The 27069-nt window shown below is 38.7% G+C and overlaps 1 protein-coding gene and 1 long non-coding RNA gene across 3 annotated transcripts in view; one reads left to right on the forward strand and one right to left on the reverse strand.

Annotated features, from left to right (window-relative positions):
• vgll2b (vestigial-like family member 2b) overlaps positions 1 to 27069 on the forward strand; it is a 124094-nt gene that overhangs the window by 67305 nt on the left and 29720 nt on the right. Inside the window, exon 1 of one of the 2 annotated variants that reach the window (XM_057858576.1) lies at positions 11049 to 11627. The exons of the other annotated variant lie outside the window; for it this stretch is intronic. The gene's annotated coding sequence lies outside the window, so the exon portion shown is untranslated. Of the gene's footprint in view, positions 1 to 11048; positions 11628 to 27069 lie in introns of those variants that run through there. 2 annotated transcript variants of the gene reach the window in all.
• The window catches only part of LOC130930614 (uncharacterized), a 108440-nt gene continuing 88987 nt past the window's right edge, over positions 7617 to 27069 (reverse strand). Inside the window, exon 4 of the long non-coding RNA XR_009067084.1 lies at positions 7617 to 7774. This is a non-coding gene — a long non-coding RNA (uncharacterized LOC130930614). The remainder of the gene's footprint in view (positions 7775 to 27069) is intronic.

The raw sequence follows: 27069 nt of genomic DNA on the forward strand, positions 1-27069 counted from the left end.
TTTGCATTCAAAAATGTTTTCTATGATTGAAATTTTTCTTTTTTTGATTGAAGTGATTTTTCCTTTTGAAAATATAAATTTTTTGAAGCAACTTATTTTTTTGATTGAATAACAAAGACAAAAACGTCCTCGCCAAAATGTGGCCCAAACACAAATCAACATTACTGCAATCAAAAAAGTTGCATCAATCCCCCCAAAAAATTAAATCAAAGAAAAATAGCTTTCACATGCATTTTTTTTTTTTTCTTCTTGAGTTTCAATTATTATTATTTTTTTGGATTGAAGCGACTTTTTTAAAATTGAAATTATATATTTAGATTGCAGCAACTTTTTTTTATTGAAGCAACTTGTTTTTTTTTTTGATTGAATAATAAAGACACAAATCTACCTCCATGTGGCTCCGCCCAGGGGATACAATTTTTGACTGGGGTAACTACATTGGCACGACACCGATGGGCGTACCATATTCAATGGTTGACAATCTTGGTGAAAAGTATTGCTTAGGCAGCCTGATTTAGAATTCCCCTCAAGAATGATGGGAAACAAAAAAACGCAAAAAAACAAAAACAAAAGTCAAAGTTCACCTATGCAACACCTGTGTGTACTTTAGATCAACCATCTTTTTGTAAATTAAGTAGCAGATATCATCCCTCAACAAAAAAAACAAAAATACTTTCAAATGTGTATATTGTATATTCATTTAATATAATAATTCTATGTGTTAATCAATTTTAAAAAATGAAGAAACGAATTTTCCGTAACGTCCAATAATAATTACTGGACACAAATCTGTAAGAATACATTTACAATGACTAAGAATATAATCTGCAATTTATATCCAGTTTTAAATACTGCATTGATGGCAAATCAACTCAGTCAGTCTAATATGCAAAAAGTGTTTTTTCCGAATCCGATAAATGTACAAACTGTAACAAGAACACTCCAGATACATAATTGTATGCTTGGTGGTGTGAACCTGTACAACAGTTCTGGCTCCCTTTTGGACTACAGGACTCCGTTGTCTCCAAATCTTTGTCTTCTTGGGCAATTTGAATGCTGTAAACATCCCAAATAATCAAGCTCGTCAGCTACTGACAACTTTAACGATAGCTAATTAAACAAAAACATTTTTTAAAAAAACAATATTGCTAATTAAAAAAAATAAAATATTAACACGGACCAATGGTTAATTTAGTCATACAACATATAACACTGGAGAAAATATCTGCAAAACAGAAAAAAAAACTGTACAGCTAAAATCAATGGGCAACATTTGCCAGAATGCTGACCCTAGAATAATGATTATTTCTTGCCTGAGCCAGGAATACCATAATAATGATAATAATAAAAAATATATAAATAGAATAATAATAAACAGTTATGTTTAAATAATTCCCATCACTAATCCCTGGTACACATTTCTGGGTTGTCAATATATTTTTCTACCATCTTCATAGGAACTGTGTGGGTGCTCCTGGGGGGTGGGCCCGCCCCCCTCACCGGAGTGGGGTGGAGTTGGTGTGTGTAGTGCCTTCCTGTGACGACCCAGGCCAGGGATTGCACCTCCGTCCTCTTGGCCTGCCTCGTTCTCCGCCCATCTTTCTGGGCTTGAGCTGCCCTCGCTGCCCTTCTGACAGCAGGGTCATCGATGGGCCCTCCTGGGGTCCTTGGGATCTGGAGTGGGGTTGGTCGTCCCCCTGTTGGGGGGCTAGTTCTCCCCTGGCCACCGGCGCGGTGGCGGTTGCCCGCCGCTTCTTTCATCCTGTGGCCAGCTGTCTTGCGGGGCAGGGCCCAGCCCACAGGAGCCTTTCTCTGGTCCCGCTCTGCCCCGCGGTGGCGTAGTGGCTCGTGGGGGTCTCACTGTGTGTCCCGTCGGGCGGGGTGTTGTGGCAGTGCCTAATTATATATGCGCCACCCTGCCTAATCACATTTCTTTTCGACTTACCTTCCCTCTTCTTGTTTAATTACAGTAATTATATAATTACGCCAAAGTATCTTTGTAACAACTAACATTAATTATATCTTGAATACTTTAGCCAACCAGCCCTAAAATCTTTTATTTTCCAATCCATGTCACAATAGCAAGTACGATTTAGCCATTTTTATCTCTGAGATTTTTAAAAATTTTGTAGACCAGTGTAATTAGATTACGATAGCACCTCTATATTCTTACTTAGCATAGGTTTTTAAATCATGTATTTTTTGTTGTTGTTTGTACTTTGTTGTTCTCCTCTGTCTGCTTCTTTTCTTTGTGTCCTCCCAAAACCCCTTCCTGACAGCTCCTTTCTCCTAATAAATAACTCCAATGTGGCACATTAAAACTGTTCAGACTATAGGGACACTCAATTTCCCATTTTACATGTCTAAGGAGCTGAACAGGACAGGTTAAAAAAAAAAAAAAAAAACTACAAACAAAAACCACTCTGGTCTTGGCATCCAATAACACTAAAGTTGATGTTTTTTGAACAATGACGGACATCCACTTCGATTAAACCAGGAGGATTGGCTGTGAATGCTTATATTTCAGTGCTATTGACAGGGTTAGATGTCCAATCAAATTTTAACTGGGAGAGCGAGCAGTGACCATTCGCTGCCAACCTTTCCCTGTACAAATATTGAATACTCAATAAATATTAAAATGAACTGTTTTAAGGCATGTTTGTATTATTCTGTTGCTATAGGTTTTTTGTAAATGGTGAAAATATTTTGTTTAATAGCATACGTTTTAAATAGTGCTACTATGAAAATATATACAGGCCTGTCGAAAAAAACAGGAAGAAAACCCGAGGCACGCCCCCCTCAAAAAAAAAAAAAAAAAAAAGTGATGTAATATCTTGTAATGGCACGCCCTTGCCACATGGTGGAACACTGCAGTTTATTATTACGGCAGTACGGCATGTTATGAATGATCATTAGGCAACAGTCAAAACGTTCTATTTTTGAGAATGATTGACAAGCTTGTATCCAGATAGGGAGGCAGGTTGTCAAAAACTGTGTGAACCTCCCTGATAGGGTTATTCCTGCAAATAATCATTATGATAAAAATATATAAGAGGAGTAAACACACTTAATTTTAACAGATTTTCAAATTTGATACAGTATTCTTCATATGCTGAGGAAAAAAATTGGACAAATGTGCACATAGTACTCTGTCTGACCATATATACAATTACGGGGCAATCCCCTGGGTAAATTATGTTTCTACAATCATATCAAATTTGGTTCCTGATTAATGTAATCTTTTTACAATATAGAAATGGAAAATAAACCCCAAAATGAAATGTAATAAACTATTTTAAAAAAACAACAACAAATGAATAATTTAGCTAATACGACAATATTTCAAATTGTTAAGTAAAATTTATATTCATTTTAATTCATATTATATTTGAGCAACTGTTCTCTCACTGTACAAAATACCCCCTTTTAAGCTTTTTAAGATGGTGCGATTTTTGTGTTCAGTGTATGAAAAAAAACATTCCATCACAGTGGAAATAGTATTTTCTTATGAGTTTATTATTTCTGTGACCACACAAAGAACTAAAAACACTTCACGATTACACAATTTTAAAAAAAGGCTAAAAAATTAAGCCAGAGGACTTTTGCAAGGCAAGTTTGCTTGGGTTGAACACGCATGGTTTCATGTTTCTGTCACATTTTTTGTTAAAGGGATCCACGGATAGAAAGACTTGTAGTTCTTAAAAGATAAACGTTATTATGAGTTAAAATAATTTATAATTGAAACCCCTCTTAATTTTTGCGTTTTTATACAATTTGTAGAATTACCCTATTTTTCGGACTGTAAGACGCACCTGAATATAAGTCGCACCAGCCATAAAATGCCCAACGAAGAGGAAAAAATCATATATAAGTCGCACCGGTGTATAAGTCGCATTTTTGGGGGAAATTTACTTGATAAAATCCAACACATAGAACAGATATGTCATCATGAAAGGCAATTTAAAATAAAAATACAATAGAGAACAACATGCAGAATAAGTGTACAGTATGATAATGTTACATGGTGCCTTAACAACGAAATGCAAACGTGGCCGGTATGTTAACGTAACATAGCTATGAAGAGTTATTCCGATAACTATAGCATAAAGAACATGCTAACAAGTTTACCAAACCATCAGTATCACTCAATAACATGTGAAATGATATAATAATATGTTAATAATGTGTTAATAATTTCACACATAAGTTGCTCCAGAGTATAAGTCGCACCCCCAGCCAAACTACGAAAAAAACTGCGACTTATAGTCCGAAAAATACGGTAGTTTAACTAGTTGGTCACCATTGTTGTTGACGTCGCAGGGCGGTGACGTCACATGGTTACGCTGCCGGACTTCCATGACTCTAATGACATAAACATGTCATCTGTTCCACCCTTGACAAGCATGACAGCACTGACGATATTTCACTAAATGAGCAGCAAAAGCAAAATGAACAGGAAAGACGGGATGAGACGTGACGAGAGTAGGTCAAAATGTGCTACACCGGCGAAACGTCTACAAGAGGCGAATTTGACACCCAAAGTACTACCGTGCACTTTTAGCTTGTTTTGTTTGGATGAATACAGACAGAACATACTAAAGATACCTTAAGAAAATATTGAAATGTAGTTATATCAAATAAGGGTGGTTTAAATATGCTACGTGACTAATGTGGTCAACAGAACAACACCCTGCTTTAAAGCTACCACAAGAAAACACTATGCTTAAAAATGTGATAGGGAAACACATGCAAAAAGTATTTTGAGGCAATGAAAAGGTAATAAAAGACTCAATAAAAACACAAATAGTAAGTACTCGCCACTTTTAACTGATGAGCGCATGTGTTGGACGTCTCACTGCGTAGAAGGAATTGGAGTAACCCAAGGGCGTAGGTTTGGTCTCAACATTGGTAGGGACTATATAACATAGCATAACTTGTATTTACACTTTTTGCTGGGGACGGGACATTAATAAAACCAAAAAGTTAATGTGAACGCGGATCAGGGCTACATTTGTCAGGAATATGAACCTAATTACTTGATAAGCTATGATCAATGAACAATCTGTATTGATTTATACAAACTTTTATGTGTATTGGTTTCAGGTGATACACCGTTCAATTCAAACCTTTGTTTTCAAAAACGCCTCAAGAAACATTTTTAATACTTTCAGAATGAATGTTTGGATTTTATTAGCAAATTTAAATTGCAATATTTGAACATAGATTATATAAACATACACAATAAATACAAACTTGTTAATAATCTCTATCCAGGAATGCAAAAATAAATAAATAAATAAATAAATAAAACGTTTGTCTTAAGACCACTAAACATTGTCCGTCTAAATAAAGAAATTAAATATAACTGAAAAGACTTCTTAGTTGGGGTATAACAAAAATGAATAAAAATGGAGCCTTCCTTTAGGTAAAACATTAATGCTTTTGTCCTCAAGCATAGCTAAACTCAACAAAAGGCAAAAAACTTTTTTACCTCGACTATTATTAACATATATGAAAAAATGTCTGCATAGGCTGCAAAAAAAAAGTTTTAAATAAAATAATGTAGAAAAAAATACATTTTAAATAAATTCAAGTCATGACCCAATCAAACGTGCGTTTGATGGGGAAAAAATGGACGGGCAAGTTCAGCAAGTGAAAAGGAGTAAATGTAAATCTGAACATAATGAAAATAATTTACTTAATAATGGTAAGTTCAATTCTATCCTTACAACATATGAGAAGACAATCAAAATTACCTATATAACTGAACTCATTATACAATGCAAATAAGGTTGCTTAAAAGTTGGTGGGGACAACTTGAGCATCTTGAAAAGTTGGTAGCGTTATGTTCCTACTAAGCCTGAACGATATATCGTTTAAACATCGCCATCGCGATGTGCGCGTTCGCGATAGTCCCATCGCAAGCACGTGCGATATATATATATATTTTTTTTTTTTTATCCACATACGCCTTTCTTTCTGCTCTGTGCACAGCCTCACACCCCTCCCTCTCCCAGCCCTTTGTTCCTCACAGTCACTGCAGCACTTGCTTATTAAAGTTAATGATGCTCGTTGTCTTTGATCTTGCCAAAGAAGCGGACATCAAAGTGGAGAAATGTGTCAATCATCGTTTAGTTTCTGCAAGGAAGCCGCGCTGGAATGAATGTGTGTGTGTGTGTGTGTGTGTGTGTGTGTGTGTGTGTGTGTGTGTGTGTGTGTGGAGACGTTGGAGACATATAAAATAAATGCCAGAAGGGATCATGAGGAGTTTGAAATTTCTACATGCCACTCCAAGAGTCACAGCTAAGGTAGATAAACAGAAGCATTTAATATACCCAACCATTTTTCTACTACAGTACTTCATTCTTGTTCAAAAAATGATTTGGTTGGACAGTTATGTTTAAACTGATCATAATCATGACATTTGAAGTGCCTAAAAACCATTTATTTATATACATTTTTAAAAATCCCTATGGGGTAAAAGTTGAGAAAAAACATGTCTTATATGTATCTCTTTCCGATGCTAAATCTGAATAAATACATTGAGCACAAAAAACACACACAAAAAAAAAAACAAAAAAAAATGGGGGGGTGTGCTACTTCGCGGTTTTTCACTTATTGGCGCGGGTTCTGGTCCCCATTAACCGAGAAAAACGAGGGATCACTGTACACTGTGGTGATGGTGAGTCATCCAAAGTCTTTCCAAACAGCTATTCAAGTCATCTAGTGAAAATTTCTTTAAAAAAAATATATATATATTTTTGATATCGCTATATTATATCGCAAACCCCCCAAAAATCGCAACAATAGTTTTTTCCAATATCATTCAGGCCTAGTCCCTACCGTCCCTATGCAAACCTACACCCTTGGAGTAACCGTCGACAGTAAGAATCTACGTCATCACTACGAACATCCATAAAACAGGGCGCCCTCCATAGGTCAAAACATGTACTAAATATTATACAATTTTAAATCAATAGCAATATTTTATTGGTTTCTAATAACATATTTTAGTAAAAGAGAACAATTGTGGCTTATTACAGCCTACAAGTTTGAGTCCGAGGGTCCCTTTAAGTTAAATTGCACTCAAATTTTTGAAAAAAAAAAAAAAAAAAAAAAACTACCTCAAGCGTGTATCGTGACAAACTCAAAAGTCGAGGTACCACTGCACAAAGCGGGTCACAAGGTTCACAAAATGATATGAATTACTGTATGTCACCGTGGTCAACAGCCTCATCAAAGGCAAAAATGTGGGACAAATGTTGTTGCTATAACATTTCTTTACCAGCCTAGTTGCTTCTGTATTAAGCATCGCGCAAGGGCAAAGGTTGGTCAGATGGCATGTGACTAAATTGCACCTAAGAACACATGACATGGGCCAGGAATAACCCCACCCTTAGACTCCCACAAACACACACTTCAACCCCCCCTACAAGGGTGAATAAGCGTGCACGTTTAAAAATTACATTGTACACTAGGTTAAGATATTTGTTTTATTAAGGTAAAAATATACACCAAAGTACACATTGAGCTTGTGCTGCTGCCCAGTAGCAGCACAAAGGCATTTGGACTTGTGAACATGCTTAGAAGTACAAGCATGGCATGTGTGTATCATATTCAGCTTTTCAACTCTCAATCACTTTTGAGTGCTCTACTTGTCTCCGGAGGGCAGCTGCCCGCCTGCCTGCTGCGGAGTGGGACAGGTGGCGTGGCTTGGAGAAGAGCTGGCTCGCCACCAGCCAATAAAAATAACTGCAGGGCTCCATGATGTCACCTGAAAGCAAACCATAGCTAGGGTGAATTAAATAAATCATATAAATATATGCTTGCTTAGCGTCATGGTTTGTAATAGACAACATGGCTCAATTAGTCCTGGGGTTTGTCATCAGCACGCTGAATGAAGCCACCAAATCCAAATTCTGTCTCCAACCAATACGGCAGCGCCTACGCAGATATGTAAACAAGTCTAAGGAGGCTGGAGGCTTGTGTTGTAAACAACTTCTCTAATTAAATATGATCTCACATTTTGTGAAGAAACATCTGTAATGGCGATTAGTGTTGCCTTAAAATCTGAATGCGGTGGTGTGGTTTACTGGATAGGATTAAGGGCAATTCCATTCAGTTAATGGGAAAAGATGCTATGCGTGTTTTGAGTTACAAGAGGGGTCATGGAATAAATTAAACTCAAATCTGAAGACATTATCCTTAGTGTCTAATTTGTTGTCTTTGCTCACTCCTTGTCCAGGTATTGACAAGGCAAGTTTTAATTTACCCAAGTGCGTAGGTTTGGTCTCAACATTGGTAGGGACGATATAACAGCATAACCCGCGTGTGCACTTTTTGCTGGGGAGGGGACATTCATAATGATCAATGCAAAATAAATCTGTATTCATTTACTGTATACTAACTTTCATGTATATTGGTTGAGCCGACACTGTTCAATTCAAACCTTTGCTTTCAAAAACTAATAAAGAAACATTTTGAAAAAATCCCAGAAAAAATGTCCGGATTTTAAGAGCAAATTTAAATTACATTATTTGAAACTAATTGAAATTACATTAACATAGAAAATAAATACAAGCTTGTTAATCATCTCTTAACGATCCAGGAATTTAGAAAAATAATAAACATTTGTTTTAAGACCACTCAATGTTGTCTAAATAAAGAAATTAAATATAACTGAAAAAAAACTTCCTTGTCAGGGAATAACAACAACAACAACAACAAAATAATAAATAAAAATGGAGCTGTCCTTCAGGTAAAACACTACTGCTTTTGTCCACAAGCACAGTCAAACTCAACAACAAAAAATGAAAGCTCCTGTGGGCTACTTTAAGACCACATAAATAAAATAAAAATTAATATTGGGGAGAAGGGGGTAAACTTCGGTTCACTACATTTCTCACAGTTAATTTAACATTAACAGTAGAAAACACATACAGGAGGACCCTTCTCTCTATGCAGCTTCCTACTTGAGTTTTGCAGGTTGGCAAACAGTTTAATGTTATGCTAACTCTGATGCAGGTCAGACTTTCAGTAGCAATATTAGTGGTGTGTTCCCAATTTCCACAACATTGATGTCTTTTTACATTTCTTGCAGTGGCTGCTACGAGCTGAATAAAATAACTTATAATATCCTTCTAATAATATTATATCTAATATGTGTGTGTGTGTGTGTGTTTGTTGTGGGGGGTCAAGTCATCAGCCAATCAAATCACCCTTTCGGCGGGGGAAAAAATGGACCGGCACATTCAGCAAGTGAAAAGAGGTACATGTAAGTCTGAACATAATGAAAATAGTTCACTTAATAATGGTGGGGTCAATTACAACAATTAAAACATAAGGGAAGACAATCTAAATGACATATAACTGAAGTCATTATATAACGCAAATAAGGTTTCTTAAAGTTTGTGGTGTTTTGTCCCTACCATCCCTATGCAAACCTACGCCCTTGAATTTACCGGTATGTAAGTACAATATGTAAATTGACAGACAGTAACGTGAGCTGACAAACCAAAGTGATGTGGGTGTCCAAGTGATGCAGTCAGCAGTTTATTCAAAGGAACAGCATATGAAGAAAAATATTTATAGTAGCCATGTGGCAATTATAAATTATGAATTCAGCCTTGCAACATATGACACAGCTATGGGGCAGTTATGATTTAGCCCTATGAACTCCACTAAGCAACAGGTGACAGGAAAATACCATGTGAACCATTAGCCCCTTTCACAAACATATCCTGGTAAATTCCCGTGTAAGGTGACGCGGGATTTACTCGCGTCATTTGCTTTCACACATGGAGAGATATCCCGGGAATGATGCGGGTTGGACACTTTCAGACTTGTCCCGTGTTGCCCACTCGGCACTCTCTGTGCGGGGAGGGCTGTTGGCGCGATATTATAACCCAGACATTAAGTCATTTTTGGTCGGCTGTCACATTCTTTTGGTCAAATAGTGTTTTTTTAAAAGAGCCGATTGTGGGAGCGCTCCCGACGTCATACCTGCAGCCATTTCAAACTCACCAAGACTGTATTTAAGCCCAGGCGATCCAAGAAAAAGGTGCCGAGATATTAACTTGCTGGGTGCCATTCTACACCTTTTAGTCCCGAATTTCGTGCATTTGCTAGCTTGTTCGTTTTTTGCCCTTGTTTTGAAACACCCTACGTTGTGCTGGTATTTAAGTGTATTTGTTTTGTTGTCTTATCGGTTCTCTGCCTACCGCTTAAGTTAGTATTATTGATCCCCGTCGACCTAATGTTACGGACCCATTGTGTTATTCCCCCTTTTCTGGGATTGTGCGTATTTTTGTTTGTATTTAATACAATTAGAAACCTTTGAACGCATCCCTCTGTTGTTTTCTGATTTGAGGCAGAGCCTTGTTTTCGCAGTTGCGGACCCTAACATCGGCAACAAAATAAATCACACCTTTCCAAAGATGGACGATTGATTCTCTTCCTCAGCTCTACGATCCAGTAGCAATTTGATTTGGTGATCTTTTCAGTTTAATTTAGCTACTTCCAGCTTGCTATATTGATAATCGTGATGTTTGTTTACCGCTTTTCGTCTTACTGCCCGCCATGATATTTACGCCATCAGACATCGTGCTGTGACCTGTGAATTTAACACCTGCTTTCACACACACCGCTTCTCGGGAAAGTCCCGGATATTATACTAAGACACGACTCTGTAAATGTCCGCCTCATCTCTGTGTCAGTCACCCCGGGAAATTGCTTTCACATACAGTGGTACCTCTACATACGAATTTAATTCGTTCCAGGACCTTGTTTGTAAGTCGAAATGATCGTATGTCGAGCAGGATTTTCCCATAGGAATACATTATAATTCCATTAATTCGTTCCAAAGCCTAAAAACATATACTAAATTCTTAATAAATACTGCTGGCACTGTTACAAATGGCAATTAAACATAGAAAAACAAATTAGTTATAAATAAATAATTCAGAATAATATAATAATAAGAAGAATAATTAATAATTATTCCTGTAAATAATGTAACGAATCGGATTCTAATATGGCGAACACTTTTTACTGTCCCTGAACGCACCGCGAAGTGAGATAGGTCGGTGCGGTAGAGATAATACTTTCGTTTTCTTGAGAGCAGTCAACTGCTTAAGACAATGGGCGTTTTGTGTTGGATAAGTTCTTAAATTAATGATAAAAACGTGACGAAGCTGGCGATTTCCTTGGCAATGTTACCACAATGATAATTTTCACCTTAACTTATAAATAGTGGCGAACGGTGGTCGGAAGAGGACCACGGAGCTGTATTGTTGAGCCAGTTCAGGCTTTTTACTGTCCCTGAACGCACCGCGAAGTGAGATAGGTCGGTGCGGTAGAGATAATACTTTCATTTTCTTGAGAGCAGTCAACTGCTTAAGACAATGGGCGTTTTGTGTTGGATAAGTTCTTAAATTAATGATAAAAACGTGACGAAGCTGGCGATTTCCTTGGCAATGTTACCACAATGATAATTTTCACCTTAACTTATAAATAGTGGCGAACGGTGGTCGGAAGAGGACCACGGCATGGAGCTGTATTGTTGAGCCAGTTCAGGGACACGCACCCCAAGCTCATATTTTTCTATAACTTGCATCTTCATTTCAAAGGTAAGCATCACTTTTTTCCTTGTTTCTCCAACTGTATCAACTTTTTTTGAAAACTGTGTTGATTTCTCACACAAGAAAATCCACCGTGCGTTCGTTTGCAGTGCTGTCATGTCGTCGTATTTCGAGCAACTCGTCGGATGTAGAAACAAATGGCGGCTCAAATTTTACGTCGGATGTCGAAAAGATCGTGTGTCGAAGTGATCGTATGTAGAGGTACCACTGTATACTGTAAGGGCTGCCCGTTCAAATACCGGGATTTAAACGGTGTTCGCGTGTATGTGAAAGGGGCTATTGATTATAAACCGGTTTGATTCCTCATTAAGTGCTTAGATATTTAGCTATCACTGGTTCCAAGTTAAAAGATGGGTGGGTTGTGTCAGCATGTTCAACAGGTTCCAGAACCATCTAACAAAATTTGTAAAAGCTATGATGGCTGATAATTATTTAGAAAAGGAAACAACAAAGACTCAAACTGCTCAGGGAAATGAAAACCGCTAGCATTGAATGGTTCATCGCTGCTTCCCATATCTTACATGATATTGCAGCCATGATCATATCGAGTGCATCAACAGCTTTGACTAGAAAACATATGGATGGATGATTTTTCAGGTTGATCTACAAATTTGTGGTGTGTTTCACACAAAATCACAATTGCTCTTCCCAACATTGTTCTGTTTTTGGCGTATCTGCCCACCAGCAACTGTATTAAAAAGGCCGGACAGACCACTTTGGCCACTTGCACCCTTAGCCAGTTGCCAGAGAGCGTGTGCAAACTAAAGCCGGAGTCTGATCTCACTGCCATACCTGGCATTCTGAGGCCACAACACCATGCTGCCCGTGTGGAACCCGATCTGTCGTAAATCTCCCCTCTTTGACCATGTGACATGCCGAATTTGTGATTTCACCCAGTCACCCCCCACCCTTCCACAGAGCACAAATGTCAGGCGGGAGGGCGGCAATTCCATGTCTCGATTGCTCTTTCTGTGCACGTCGTTCATGCTCTTGAATATGTTACCCCTGGACGTGTAGCCATGATATCCTGGTGTGCGTTTGTGTCAATTTGCGATTGTGTGCATGCATAACTGGAGTGACCCGGCTCTGCTTTGGCGGCGGGACACTTTCAGTAAGAGGATGTCAGGAATGTGGCACTTGTCAGCCTCCCCGAGGATGATGTTTATTCACATTGAGTCCATTTTAAAGGTTTAGCCTATAATAAACTGCAAGTATTCACGGTATTAAACTACGACTCGGGTTATTATCTGTGTGTTTAGCCATTCTTAGTCCATTTTTTTCCACAAATGGCACAAGAGAAAAAACATTTTGTATTATTGTTTTATTATCTACAGGTAATGTAGGCCATCCAAGGACTTAAAAATCAGCAGTCAAAATATTTGACTATCCGCTATCAATGTTCTTCTAAAACAGTGTTTTTCAACCTTTTCTGAGCCACGGCACGTTTTTACATTGGAAAAGATCTCGCGCCACACCAAAAACCCAAAATGTTCTAAAATTGCTATCTGCACAGTATATTTAATCATAAAACAATTTCTGAATATCTTTACTTACTCAGTGTGAAACCTGTTGAGATGAACACAAAGCCGTTATCCTGGCAGGAATCTTCTTCAACAGCTCTTAGTCGCTCTGTTTTTATTTTTTTGTAGCAGTCAGGCTTGAAAAGCTCATAATTTTCAGACAGGGGACTTTAGCAATGTCTTTAACCGTATCAGGGACGAACATCTCGCTGACAATGGCTTTGCAGGCAGGTCATATTAAGGTCTCTGCAATAGTGTGGGACTTTTTGGATTTAGCAAAAAGTTCAGCAACAAGGTTTTGAGGGCTTTCTCATTGAACTTTGTAGTTTTTCTTCAAAAAAGTTTCTCAGTTAAAAGTTTCTCAGTTTTTACGAAGGCTAACAAAATAGTCCATTGACTTGTTTTGAAGCAACGGGTGTTTCATTTGGAGAAGACGTTTAAGCTTGCTTGGCACCATGGCGGTGTTGGATAGATGCTTGTGTCGCGTTCAAAAACTGCTCAGATGTCTAGCTATCAGCCACCTCCTGTCCTCAACAATGTGTTGGAATAAATTACAGGGGGAAGATTGACGGTCGTCACATATTGATAAAATGGAAAGGACACTTTCGTGTATATCGACATTTGACGAGTCTAATCATATGATGTACAGTAGACGTGCTGGGGTCCACATTGTCACGAACAGCAAGGTGGCTGATCGCTAGAAATCCGAGCAGCTCTTGAACGTGACATGAACAATACCTCGCTCATCTGCACACAACCGCAACCTTCCACCTTCTCCTTCCTTCCTGCTGCAACTCCGCTCAACGACGTTATAAAATTGCGATAGTGGATAATTTATCACGGTAAACCTGACGATCTCTCACGGCACACTAGTGTGCCGCGGCACACCGGTTGCAAAACACTGTTCGAAAAGGCACAATATACAAATGTTCAGTGAGTCCAAGCTAAATTTGGACTTCTCGCCAACCGATTATGGGGTACATATAATATTAGACAAACAATTATTCAGTCGTATTAACAATGTGTAACCTAAGCCTCAGACCTGTCAAGCAGACGGCACACCAGGAACAGAATTAGCACAAAAACCAGGTCAAGCTGCATGTATAGGAAACAAGAATAGGAAACTTATTAAACTAAAACAAGAAATAGAAAAGAAAACTCTTTTCCTCATTCAACCAAATACTGTAGGTATGACACGGCAAATCATTAGATTCAAATCGATGTAGTAACAGATCTTTAACAGCCACGGGGCACTGTCCACATGTATATCCCAAATGCCAAGGCAGGGGTGTGAAGTTAAAGACCTGCCACTCCTTTATATTGCCCTTTGTGTTGAGAGCAACAATTGCTTTTTATTGTACGTAAATCATGTGCGAAATGAGGGCGGAACGGAAGATGACTGGTTAGCAGCAGCAGCTCATAATTCAGATATCGAGGATTAAAATCTGGGCACCGGCCCATCGAATCCTAAGTGAGTTTGAATGGTTCCTTTTCTGTATGTGCCCAGGTCAGGGATCGAGTTTAGAACCACCATGTGAGGATGATAAGCAATAGAGAGAGAAAAAAATTAATGTGTCGGATCTTGATTGGAGGATTTCTAGTTTCTAACAGTATTGTTCATAAGTGAAGGATGCATGGAGCAGGAGATTGTGAAGATTTACTTGTCTATTAGTGTTCACACCCTTAACTTTGGTAATCAACTGTGGGACGTGACTGAAAGGACAAGTTCTAATTGTAGATAGAGGAGGTTGAAATGGGTTTCTTAGATGCTCAGCCATTTGGAAATGAATCTGAGTAGAGTTGCTGATCTTTTACATTAACAGTAGCCAGATGAGATGAATGGTGCAACTACACTAATTTTCGCACTATAAGGCACACCTGACTAGAAATCGCCACCCACCAAATGTGACAGGAAAACTGCATTAGTTCATAGATAAGCCTCATTTTGCGACTATAAGTCGCAGCTATAGGATATCTACACCAAAGATATTAACCGGTAACACTTTATTTGACAGCGGCATCATATGACTTTCATTAGGCCAAATGAACCACGATGAAACTTTGAACCAATTGGCTGCAAAGCTTCATTGCTTCAAGAAGCTTCAATTGGCCATCACTGCTCCCATGGGGGAGACAGTCAACCTCTGCTGCCACCTGCTGTCAAAACTGTTGTTGTCCAACATGCCTCCTAGCATGCACTGCAGCGCTACAAATGTAAATAACAAATCGAAATTCATGTTTTGTGCTAATTATTTATTCAGTTACTGTTCCTGTTGTTTCATTAATCGCTAGTTATGGTATTTCGTAACACTATTTCACAGTGGCGCCATAAGACTATGATTAGACAATCATATTTATGACTTGACACTGTCATGAGCATTAATGAATCCTTATAACAGATTTCATTTAGTGTTGCCGGGCAAATCATCTAACTTTTGAATGGATGTAAAAGATCTGAGCTGGACATACAGTGGTATGAAAAAGTATCTGAACCTTTTGGAATTTCTCACATTTCTGCACAAAATCACCATCAAATATCATCTGATCTTTGTCAAAATCACACAGATGTAAAAACAGTGCCTGCTTTAACTAAAACCACCCAAATATTTATAGGTTTTCATATTTTAATGAGGATAACAGACATACAATGACATAAGGGGGAAAAATAAGTAAGTGAACCCTCTGCCTAAGGAAACTTAGGCCATGTCTACACCTAGCAGGTTTTTTCTTTTTTTTTTTAAACGAGGATTCTGCCCTAACAAGTGGGGAAAAAATGATTGCGTCCACACCTGCACGTACCTACACATTTGTACCCTTGTAAAAAAACAAAACAAAATAAAGACTTCCACAGCCAACCGCTTTCATTCATTTTTAACCCTTTTCTTGCCCAACGTTTCACATTTGATACACCTAAAATTTCATGATTTTGAGACTAATTCAGAATTTTGACAATTCTTTTTGAAAAAAAAAAAAAATGTAGGATGCAAGTCAACACACCCCTGAACCTTTTGGAATTTCTCACATTTCTGCACAAAATCACCATCCAATGTGATCTGATCTTTGTCAAAATCACACAGATGTAAAAACAGTGTCTGCTTTAACTAAAATCGCCCAAATATTTATAGCTTTTCATATTTTAATGAGGATAGCAGATAAACAATGACATAAGGGGGGAAAAATAAGTAAGTGAACCCTCTGCCTAAGGAGACTTAGGCCATGTCTACACCTAGCAGGGTTTAAAAAAATTTTTAAATTTTTTTTTTTTTATAAAAACGAGGATTCTGCCCTAACACGTGGGGGAAAAACAATAATTGCGTCCACACCTGCAGGTACCTACACGTTTGTAACCTTGTAAAAAAAAAAAAAAAAAAAAAAAAAGAAAAAAACTTCCACAGCCAACCGCTTTCATTCATTTTTAACCGTTTTTTTGCCAAACGTTTCACATTTGATACACCTAAAATTTCATGATTTTGAGACTAATTCAGAATTTTGACAATTGTTTTTGAAAAAAACAAAAAAATGATGGATGCAAGTCAACACATGCATCTGCAGGTTCCATTAAAAAAAAAAAAAAACAGGATTTAGCAAGGGTTATAGATATCAGAGCGCTTATTACACATATTCATTTTGACTTTTTTTTTCACAAATTTGAAAAAAAAAGGTTTCATTAGGACCTTATTTTTTAAATTTTGGGATTGTCTGAAATATGCTTCATGTTGCAGGTATATAAGGGGTAAGTACATTCATAACAATAAAAATAATGGTCCATAATAACAATTCTTCAATAAGAAGCACAGCAATAGTTTGTGAAAAAAATAATGGGAAGCAAAAAAGCGCGTGTTTAATTTAATCCAAATGTAAACATTGGTTTCATGTGTGACGCGAGGACAAAGTTTGTCGCAGTCAGTGACTATTCCACAGTTAAATCTTCGGTTATCAGTGTCCACACTTCTTCACTTTCTCCGTCATTCTTAAGAACCCTGGTTTAAATGTGCGTGTGCTTGTGGATGATAGGCCAAACCATAAAAAAATATCTTCTTTTTGCCAAATACCCTGCTACGTGCGGACATGGCCTTAAAGAGCAATTGAAACCAAACAATTTAAGTCAGGTGTGTGTCCAATCACTGATGAGTGGTTTAAAGCTGCCCTGCCCACTGTAAAACACACACCTGGTAAGAATTATCTTGATGAGAAGCATTGTCTGATGTGCATCATGGCTCGGCTGTCTGAAGACCTGCGATCAAGGATTGTTGAATTGTATAAAGCTGGGAAAGGATACAAAACCATCGCTAAAAGTCTGGATGTTCATCATTGCCTTTCTGTTATATTCTTAAATATCAGAACAAATATGAGAACATCACAAATGTGAAATTCAGAAATAATTTGTTGGGAATTCTTTGCAACAGGAGGGACAAATCCCTTTTGCACAGGTCATTATCAATAATGGCTCATTAATCAACTACATAAGGTTTGTCCTTGCGAAAATAAACAGTCCTCTAAAATGCAAGCTATATTGAAAGCATGCGATACAGTTACACTTACATAGTTCATATAGTTCTTTATAAAAGCCCCTGACTTCCTAATGTCCTGCCTGTCAGTCTGTGTGGACAATGGGGGAGTTGTCTTGGGAAGAAAATAACCGCACACTTGCACATTACCGAGGATTTATCACCAACATTTGTGTATAACCATGAGAGGCCAAACCTGTCCATATGTGGTTGCCCTGAATGTGTGTGTGTTTGCGCGTGCTTCCGATGACACTGCGGAGATGATTCTGAACAGCTGAAATGAGTTTGTGAGGAGCGGGCAGCTGTACATCTCTGTCTCGGACATATATACACACTCACACACAAAAAAACAGCAGTGGAATCCCAAGGTCCGACCCCCTTGAGACTAAGCCGGACTGAGACCTTAATAAAGGCCTTGTTGTTTCAGGAGCTAGCTGGTCGGTTTCGAGTTCACGTCTCTGCAAACTCATCTCAAAACCTCACTTGCCATTACTCTTATTTTAACTTTGGATTTACAGTATTCTTATGATGCTTGTAAAGTCTCTACGGCTGACTACATATGTATTTTACACAGTCCAGTATTTCTAATATAAACTATTAATGGTGGTGTCGCAATGAGAATGGCTGTCTAAATAAAACCGGGTTGCCATTAGTGTGTCAGCTGGTCTGCGATCTGTCAGCCAATGGAAGCATTTGCTCGTTCAGACTACTTTTTATGAGAGGTGGGGCCTAGATGTGCAACAGGGTCACAGCGAGTGATGTAACCTCTGTTTATTTTCAGCATATACGTGTAAATGTAGACACACGCACAAGCAAGCACACACTTAGCCAGACTATTGAACATACTGTTCTTCACTTGCAAAAACAGCTAATATTTCCTTCACTGAGCGCAAAATTGCTGCAAAAGTCATTGCATTTGTTGTTTCTTTCATAGCAGGAAAATGCAAATACAGCGCGGTGGCATCTGTATGTGCCAAATAAGGATAGCAATTTCATGCAAAGCCAGATAAAATTGCAGGCAAAGCAAACAAATGAGCTAATGGTGTCTCGTAAGGGAAAAAGCTGAGTATCCAGTAGGAGTGGAACCTCTTGGTACCTCACGATACGATACGATTTGAAATACAAAGCTCACGATAACGATGATCTGACGATATGGCAATACAACGATCATCGATACATTGGTCAGGAAATCATTCTAGGATATTCTACAAACAACTAATGAACAGAAAAACAAGCTGCTAGTGTGAATTGGAATTAGTTTATCACTAGTAGACGTCCAATCTATTTAAACTGGGAATGTTCATTCGCTGCCATCCCTCCCACTTCAAACGGATTGAAAGTCTATGGCTGTCAGTGGCAGTCAATGCCAGGCAATTAGGTAATTTTGGGCCATTTAAGGTCACACTGTAACAGCACCAAACAAAAGTTCCAGCCTCATCACCTTGTCAAGAGTCAAGAATCTGCATTGGACAAGGTGTCAAGAGTCAAGAATCAAGAATCTGCATTGGACAAGGTGTTAAGAGTCAAGAATCTGCATTGGACAAAGTGATGATGCTGGAACTTTTGTTTGGTGCCGTTCCAGTGAGATTTACAAAGATAATTGCGTGAAGAAGACATCAAAATTCCCTCAGTCCTTGATGATATGGGGCTGCATGTCATGCCAAGGCACTGGGGAGATGGCTGTGGTTAATTCTTCAATAAATGCACAAGTTTATATTTGAAATTTTAGACAGCTTTCTTATCCCTTCAGTTGAAAATATGTTTGTCATTTTCCAAGATGACAAAGCAAAGCAAACAAATGAGCTAATGGTGTCTCATTCTAATTCACAGAAAAACAAGCTTCTAGTGTGAATTGGAATGAGTTTATCGCTAGTAGACGTCCAATCCATTTGAACTGGGCATGTTCATTCGCTGCCATCCCTCCCACTTCAAACGAATTGAACGTCTATGGCTGTCAGTGGCAGTCAATACCAGGCAATTAGGTAATTTTGGGCCATTTAAGGTCACACTGGAACAGCACCAAACAAAAGTTCCAGCCTCATCACCTTGTCCAATGCAGATTCTTGCCTCTAGACACCGATTCTTGACTCTTGACACCTTGTACAATGCAGATTCTTGACTCTTGACAAGTTGATGATGCTGGAACTTTTGTTTGGTGCCGTTCCAGTGAGATTTACAAAGATGTTTGCCTGAAGAAGGCATCAAAATTCTCTCAGTCCTTGATGATATGGGGCTGTATGTCATGCAAAGGCACTAGGGAGAAGGCTGTGGTTAAATCTTCAATAAATGCACAAGTTTATATTGAAATTTTAGACAGCTTTCTTATCCCTTCAGTTGAAAATATGTTTGTCATTTTCCAAGATGACGAAGCAAAGCAAACAAATGAGCTAATGGTGTCTCGTAAGGGAAAAAGCTGAGTATCCAGTAGGAGTGGAACCTCTTGGTACCTCACGATACGATACGATATGCGATACAAAGCTCACGATAACGATCTGACGATATGGCGATACAACGATTATCGATACATTGGTCAGGAAATCATTCTAGGATATTCTACAAACAACTAATGAACAGGAAAACAAGCTTCTAGTGTGAATTGGAATTAGTTTATCACTAGTAGACGTCCAATCTATTTGAACATCCCTCCCACTTCAAACGGACTGAACGTCTATGGCTGTCAATGGCAGTCAATGCCAGGCAATTAGGTAATTTTGGGCCATTTAAGGTCACACTGGAACAGCACCAAACAAAAGTTCCAGCCTCATCACCTTGTCCAATGCAGATTCTTGACTCTTGACAAGGTGATGATGCTGGAACTTTTGTTTGGTGCCGTTCCAGTGAGATTTACAAAGATGATTGCCTAAAGAAGACATCAAAATTCCCTCAGTCCTTGATGATATGGGGCTGCATGTCATGCAAAGCACTGGGGAGAAAGTTGTGGTTAAATCTTCAATAAATGCACAAGTTTATATTGAAATTTTAGACAGGTTTCTTATCCTGTCAGTTGAAAATATGTTTATCATTTTCCACGATGACAATGCATCATGCCACAGAGCTAAAACTGTTAAAGTATTCTTTGGAGAAATACTCATCCAGTCAATGTCATGGCCTGAAAATAGCCCAGATCCCAACCCTATTGATAACCTGTGGTGGAAATCCAAGTCCACGCCTTAAAAACTGCAAGCTGTCATAAAAGCCAGAAGTGGTGCTACTAAATGCTAGGTTTTGATTGTTATTTCTTTGTTTGTTTCTCATGATTCCATATTTTTTTCCTCAGAATGGAGTGATTCCATATATATTTCCCTGCACTTGCTCTATAAAATTAACGTTTACTGACCACCACAATGTTTTTTATTCATTTCTTTTAGTGTTTCCGAATGCTAAAGAGTTGCTTTTTTGAACTAATTCATTATTTTGTCAAGCTTTTTATCCAAGTTTGTTCTACATGATTAAAATGCCTGAGTGAGTGCTCGTCCGAGACTGATGATTGCATACTTTTTGCTAGGGGTTGTATTATGGTGGAAGATTTTTTTTTTTAAACCCTTTTTAAAATGATATCTTGATTCTTGGCAGGAGCATATCGATAACCTTTTGGGATACAAAGTAACACGATACAGTATATCACCAGTTCGATGTTTTGTCACACCTCTAGTATCCAGACATGAAGCCTATTGGTAACAAGGACTAGGTCAGGAAGTGGCAGTGAGAGACACGGTGGGTAATACACTCATTGCCATTATTACTATTAGTGGCATCTTTTGCCTTCCGTCAGCTGCAGCTGTTGATCACGCTGGTGCAACACTGAGCGTTTTAGCATTGCATCACTCGCCCTGACTTCAGTGCTATGCCCTCACTTAGTCTGCACTTATATGGAGCCCTTTTTTTGCACGTCATGCTAAGGTGGGCCCACTTTAACTTCGGGTGCGCGATTAGTCTCGGGAGCACATTCTTCTGGTGACAACCCGCCACCCGCTATTCATACAATGCGTGTCGGAGGCATAGTGAGATGTTGGTCATGTTCTCTAATGCGGGGAACGCAAGCAGGCGGACGATGTAACTTCCCAAGGAAGCTTGTCCACTGGCATACATCAGAGACATTCCACCTCATTTGACACTCGTCCATGGAATTCTGCACATTTTCCGCACTGTTCTCCGAGGCATTCTGAAGTGCCTGTCAAATAGACTGGCGGGCCCAAACAGCAGTGTGGGCTAGTCTTGGTTTAGTGGTCTGATGATGATGCAGGCATCATGATAAAAAGATACATTTTGCCGTTTTTTAAAACATGTTGTCTAAATGAGAAGAAATTTGAATGGACTTGAATGGATTCACTTGGGTTCAGGGGTGAAAGTGGTTAGAATTTCTTGCCTGAACTCCCCGACGTCAAGGTCGCCATGGAGTCAGAAATGTTATTTATTTATTTACAGTGCCCTCCATAATTAATGGCACCCCTGGTTAAGATGTGTTTTTTAGCTTCTAATATTTTTTTTTTTTTTAATTCAAATAATATGGGACCTTAATGGAAAAAAAGAGAAAAATCCAACCTTCAGTACAAGTGCATTTATTCAGTGGGGAAAAAATCTCACATAAAGAAATAATTATTTGACATCAAATAATGTGTGTCACAATTATTAGCACCCCTGGTGTTAATACTTTGTACAACCCCCCTTTGCCAACAAAACAAGGTCTGGGGACTGAGATGGCCATGGGAGGAGCTTGATTTTGTGTCTGGCGAACCATTTCTGTGTAGATTTGGCCATATGTTTAGGGTCATTGTCTTGCTGAAAGACCCAGTGACGACCCATCTTCAGCTTTCGGGCAGAGGGCAACAGATTTTGATTTAAAATGTCCTGGTATTTCAAATCATTCATGATGCCATGCACCCTAACAAGGTTCCAAGGGCCTTTGGAAGTGAAACAGCCCCACAGCATCACTGACCCACCTCCATACTTCACAGTGGGTATGAGGTGCTTTTCAGCACGCGCATCTTTTGTGGCACGCCAGACCCACTTAGAGTGCCAGTTGAAGCCTGGGACCGTGAGCTTTGGTCAGATGAGACCAAGACTGAGCTTTTTGGCAACAAACATTTGGCATTCGGACATTGATGTGACTCGTCATTGTCAGACTCGGATAACTGCAGCAGCTGGGGAAACCTCCATGCCGGCCGTGGAATAAAATAAATATCGGTGGAAACGAATTACGCTACACAAGCACTTTATTATGCTTGTTGTTAACACTTGTGTATGTTAGGGTGACCATATTTTGGTTTCCAAAAAAGAGGACACTTGGCCCGGCCTCGAGATACTTGAATTTTACTCGAAGTCCAGTCAAAGATGTCTATATAATTTTGATGTATTTAAAGTGTGCCTCCTCCGTCTGGTTAAAAAAAATCAGTTTTATTAAAAAAAAAAAAAAAAAAAAACAACAAAAAAAAACATAGGCCTATTGCCATATAGTATAGATTATACACTATATGAAATATTTTTTTACTCAACAGGCTTTATTCTTCCCAAAAACAATAATCAAACCTAAAAAAAAATGAATAATGATTTAAAAAAAAAAATATATATATATATACATATATATATAATGCAGACCCACGGAAATGTAGTCCAGTCAATACGCACACACAGTAGGCTATGTGCCAACTCAACATTTTTATAAATTACTATCACGACAATTGTCGTTGACAAATTGTTATTCTCACTCAATTTTTATTCTCATCCAGTGTTCTAGATTGTACGCAAACAATAACCGAAATAAACTGACAAGCAATTCAACCAGCATGTTTCCAAACGCAGCAGTTCAAAACTATATTGCCCATAATGCCTAGCATGGCTGAGCGCACTGATAGCTACCCTGTTAGCAAGTACCGGGCGAGGCAAAATCAAACTTTGCTATCAAAGTTTACAACCATCGGCAGCGCAACGATGCAATACCAAACAGGATTTTACAGATTACGCCAGTACAAATCTCCGACAGAAGTCAACAGTTGCCATTATATACGTATTTATCGTAAAAAACTCTCAACTGGGCAGGCGCTCTTATTTAAAATATAATACTAACATTCAACCAAATACACGAACACAGAACAATTAATACAAGACTAATACAATATACTGCATCTCTGTTTACACATATAACCCAATATTCAACACACGTGATCGGCATTAACAGGAACAGAAAGGTGTATGGAGCCACGTCTTAAAACTCCTTGCTGTAGTCTGATTTCTTGCCAAACTGTCAACCGTCGGTAGATGGTGGTAATTCCACATGAAATAAAGGGTAAACTGCCAACAAAAAACAAGAAGAAGATGTACTCCTTCTCTCGCCCCTTCTAGTCGGAGCCACAGCAATGCAGGCAGGCGCTGCCTCCTAGCGGCCGTAGGGATTCTCTTCAAATTGGTCCCGTGAAAAATCATAAAAACCGGACATTCTCATGAATTTATGAAACCCGGCCAGACCCTCCGGAGAGCACGTAATAAGAGGACATGTCCGGGCAAAAGAGGACGTTTGGTCATCTTAGTGTATGTAAATCTGTTGTTGGTAGATTGTTTTCTTCTTGGAGATGAAATGCATGTGTGGCAGCTTTGTATTTTATTATTATTTTTTTTTTACATAGCGTTTTGACAGGTACCGTCATTTTTGGAATCAAAGCACTGTATACCGGAACTGCGTTCCGGCCCTGAATCTTATACCAGAAATGCATTCCTGACCGTTCTGGCCCACTTTCACCCCTGCTTGGGTTTTACCTTGCTAGTTTAGATATAGCATTTTTTAAATTTGAAAACAAAAAAAAAAAAGATTTTTCTAATTCCTATGGGTTCAGTTAATGCACGTGTGAAACTCACGGGGTTCTGTACCTGTAGGAAGGTTAAGAACCACTGATTTAGGGTAAGAAGCCCATGTATGACTTGTTGTAGATAAGTGCGCAAGATTTAAGCTTGAGTATTTTTGGAGCACTGGACACATGAAAATGCAGGGATAGGAAGAACATACCTTCCATAACATAGCAGCAACATGGCTACATAAACACCCAGTCTTTGTGGTGGCATGGGCTTTGTTCCACATCTGCCTTCATGAACATGTTCATCACATGTCGTAATGATGGCAGATGGATGAAGTATTTCCAAATGGTCTTTTTGGAGGAATTTTGATGAGGTATGCCACTCCAGCTCGGCTGTTGTTTTGATTACAGAAAGTGTAAAATGGAAGTCGAGAGCAGAAATTCGGAAGTAAAGCGGAAGTACCTCGGAAACTTGTCTATACAGTATGCTTTAAGTTCATGTGTGAAGTCAAACTCAATCTGTTTGCACTGCTAATGGGTGATAATTTGCCACAGATTTGTGCAGGGTGCCTTTCTCTTCTGTGTTGGTACAGTATGAGCAGTGTATGCAACCTATATAGTTGACACCTAAGTGTCGTTCGGAGAACACACTAAATATTTGAGATGGCTCAAAGGTTTACTTGGCAACCAATGGCTGTTTTAGGAGCGTGGATACACTTTCAGCTTGGACCGCGCACAAAGTGAACACAGTACATGGAGGGAAATTAAGGGCTACATCTGTGCGATCCTCATCTTTTTTCTTTGACAACAACTTGGCTAGATAATAAATCAAAACCTAAAAAAAAGGTAAAATGTCTCTTATCTGGCTGGAATTGCTCTGTTGAAAGGTGGACAACATTTGGACTTGGCCTTGCAATTTAACTGATCAATCAGACATTTTCGTACTTGTTCTTTTTTTCATACTTTTATCATGATCAATTGTAATCATTAGGGGTGCACGATTGAAACCGATACCGGTATTGATAACTTCCTGCTCCTCAAGGCCGATACCGATACGATAACCGATAATATACAGTCCCTGACAAAAGTCTTGTCGCTTATCCATTTTGCAGAAACAATTGCTAATAACCTGACTTTTAATTATTCAATTGGTTTCAGAAACGCCTCATATGAAAGCTAAGACCCTCCCAAATGATGTTGAATGTACAAAAATATATTTGTTTCCCTGAAAAAAGATTTATTATTCAATGAAGACATAAAGGTCAAATTTTGGCAAGACAAAAGTTTTGTCGCCTACAGAAAGTAGTGTGAAAATTGAACAAAAAATGTACTTCAAATACAAAAAATATGTTACATAACATTAGTGAATTAAGTAGGAGTGCTGTGAGATCCAAATTTAATATTTTGTATGACTTCCATGGGCTTGAAGGACTGCATCCATGCGATTCGTCAACGATTCATACAATTTATTGATGAAGTCATCAGGAACATCAAATAAAGCAGTCTTGCATGTCTCCCAGAGTTCATCAACATTCTTGGGTTTTGTCTTCCATGCTTCCTCTTTCATCCTGTTCACGTCTGGAGGATCTTAATCTTCTTTGCCTTGAGGAACTTTGAAGTAGAGATTGAAGTATGCAATGGAGCACCATCCTGCTGCAGAATTGGTCCCTTTTTATGGTTAGGAATGTAAGAGGCAGCTAAGATTTGTTGATATTTCAGACTATTTATGTTGCCTTCCACCCTGCAGATCTCTCGCACATCCCCATACTGGATATAACCCCAGACCATGATTTTGCCACCAGCAAACTTCACTGTTTTCTGAGTGAGTCTCAGACCCTTGCGGGCTCCAGTAGGTCTCCTGCAATATTTGCGGCGACTGTAGTGTAATTCAATGTAAGATTCATATGAAAAATCCACCTTTTGCCACAAAACAGTGAAGTTTTTTGGTAAGACTAAGACATAAACCAAACAGGTATTGTGCTTTGTCAGGAGATAAAACATTAGGTGTAACAGGAGAGGAGGCTTTTGCGGTCTTGGTCCATGAAACAACTTAACCTGGCAATTATAAGACCGCAAGCCTATCAATAACCAAAAGGCCTCTCAAAAATATTATACCAGAACAGCATTTCGGCCCTGACTCATATACCGGAACTGCGTTCTGACCCTGAATCTTTCACCAGAACTGCGTTCCTGACCGTTCTGGCCCACTTTCACCCCTGAACATTACACTGTAAAATGCAAACATTTGCTAATTGCCATAGTAAGGTTTTTCACTCAATGATGGAAAAATACGGCCACTAGAACAGTAAAAAAAACTTTGCATACTGGCAAAACAGGAGTGGAAACAAACGCACACATCCCAATCCACCGACACCATCCCCAAAATATTACCGTAATTTCTGGACTATAGACCCTACTGATCAACGTCACAGAATGACGTGTCGCTGTATCCGGCCGCCATATTGTCCGTCTTTGTTTATCCGTATTCTCAATGGTTTCAATTTGTCGTGCAATTTATAGTGCAATTCATGGAAGCCCCGGTGCTTTCAGACGCTGTAAACTCATTGGATGCGTTGCATATAAGGCGTTATGTGGAAAAGCTTCAGTCTATCCATTC

Source organism: Corythoichthys intestinalis, chromosome 15 (assembly GCF_030265065.1).
Source record: "Corythoichthys intestinalis isolate RoL2023-P3 chromosome 15, ASM3026506v1, whole genome shotgun sequence".
NCBI classification, from domain to species: Eukaryota; Metazoa; Chordata; class Actinopteri; order Syngnathiformes; family Syngnathidae; genus Corythoichthys; species Corythoichthys intestinalis.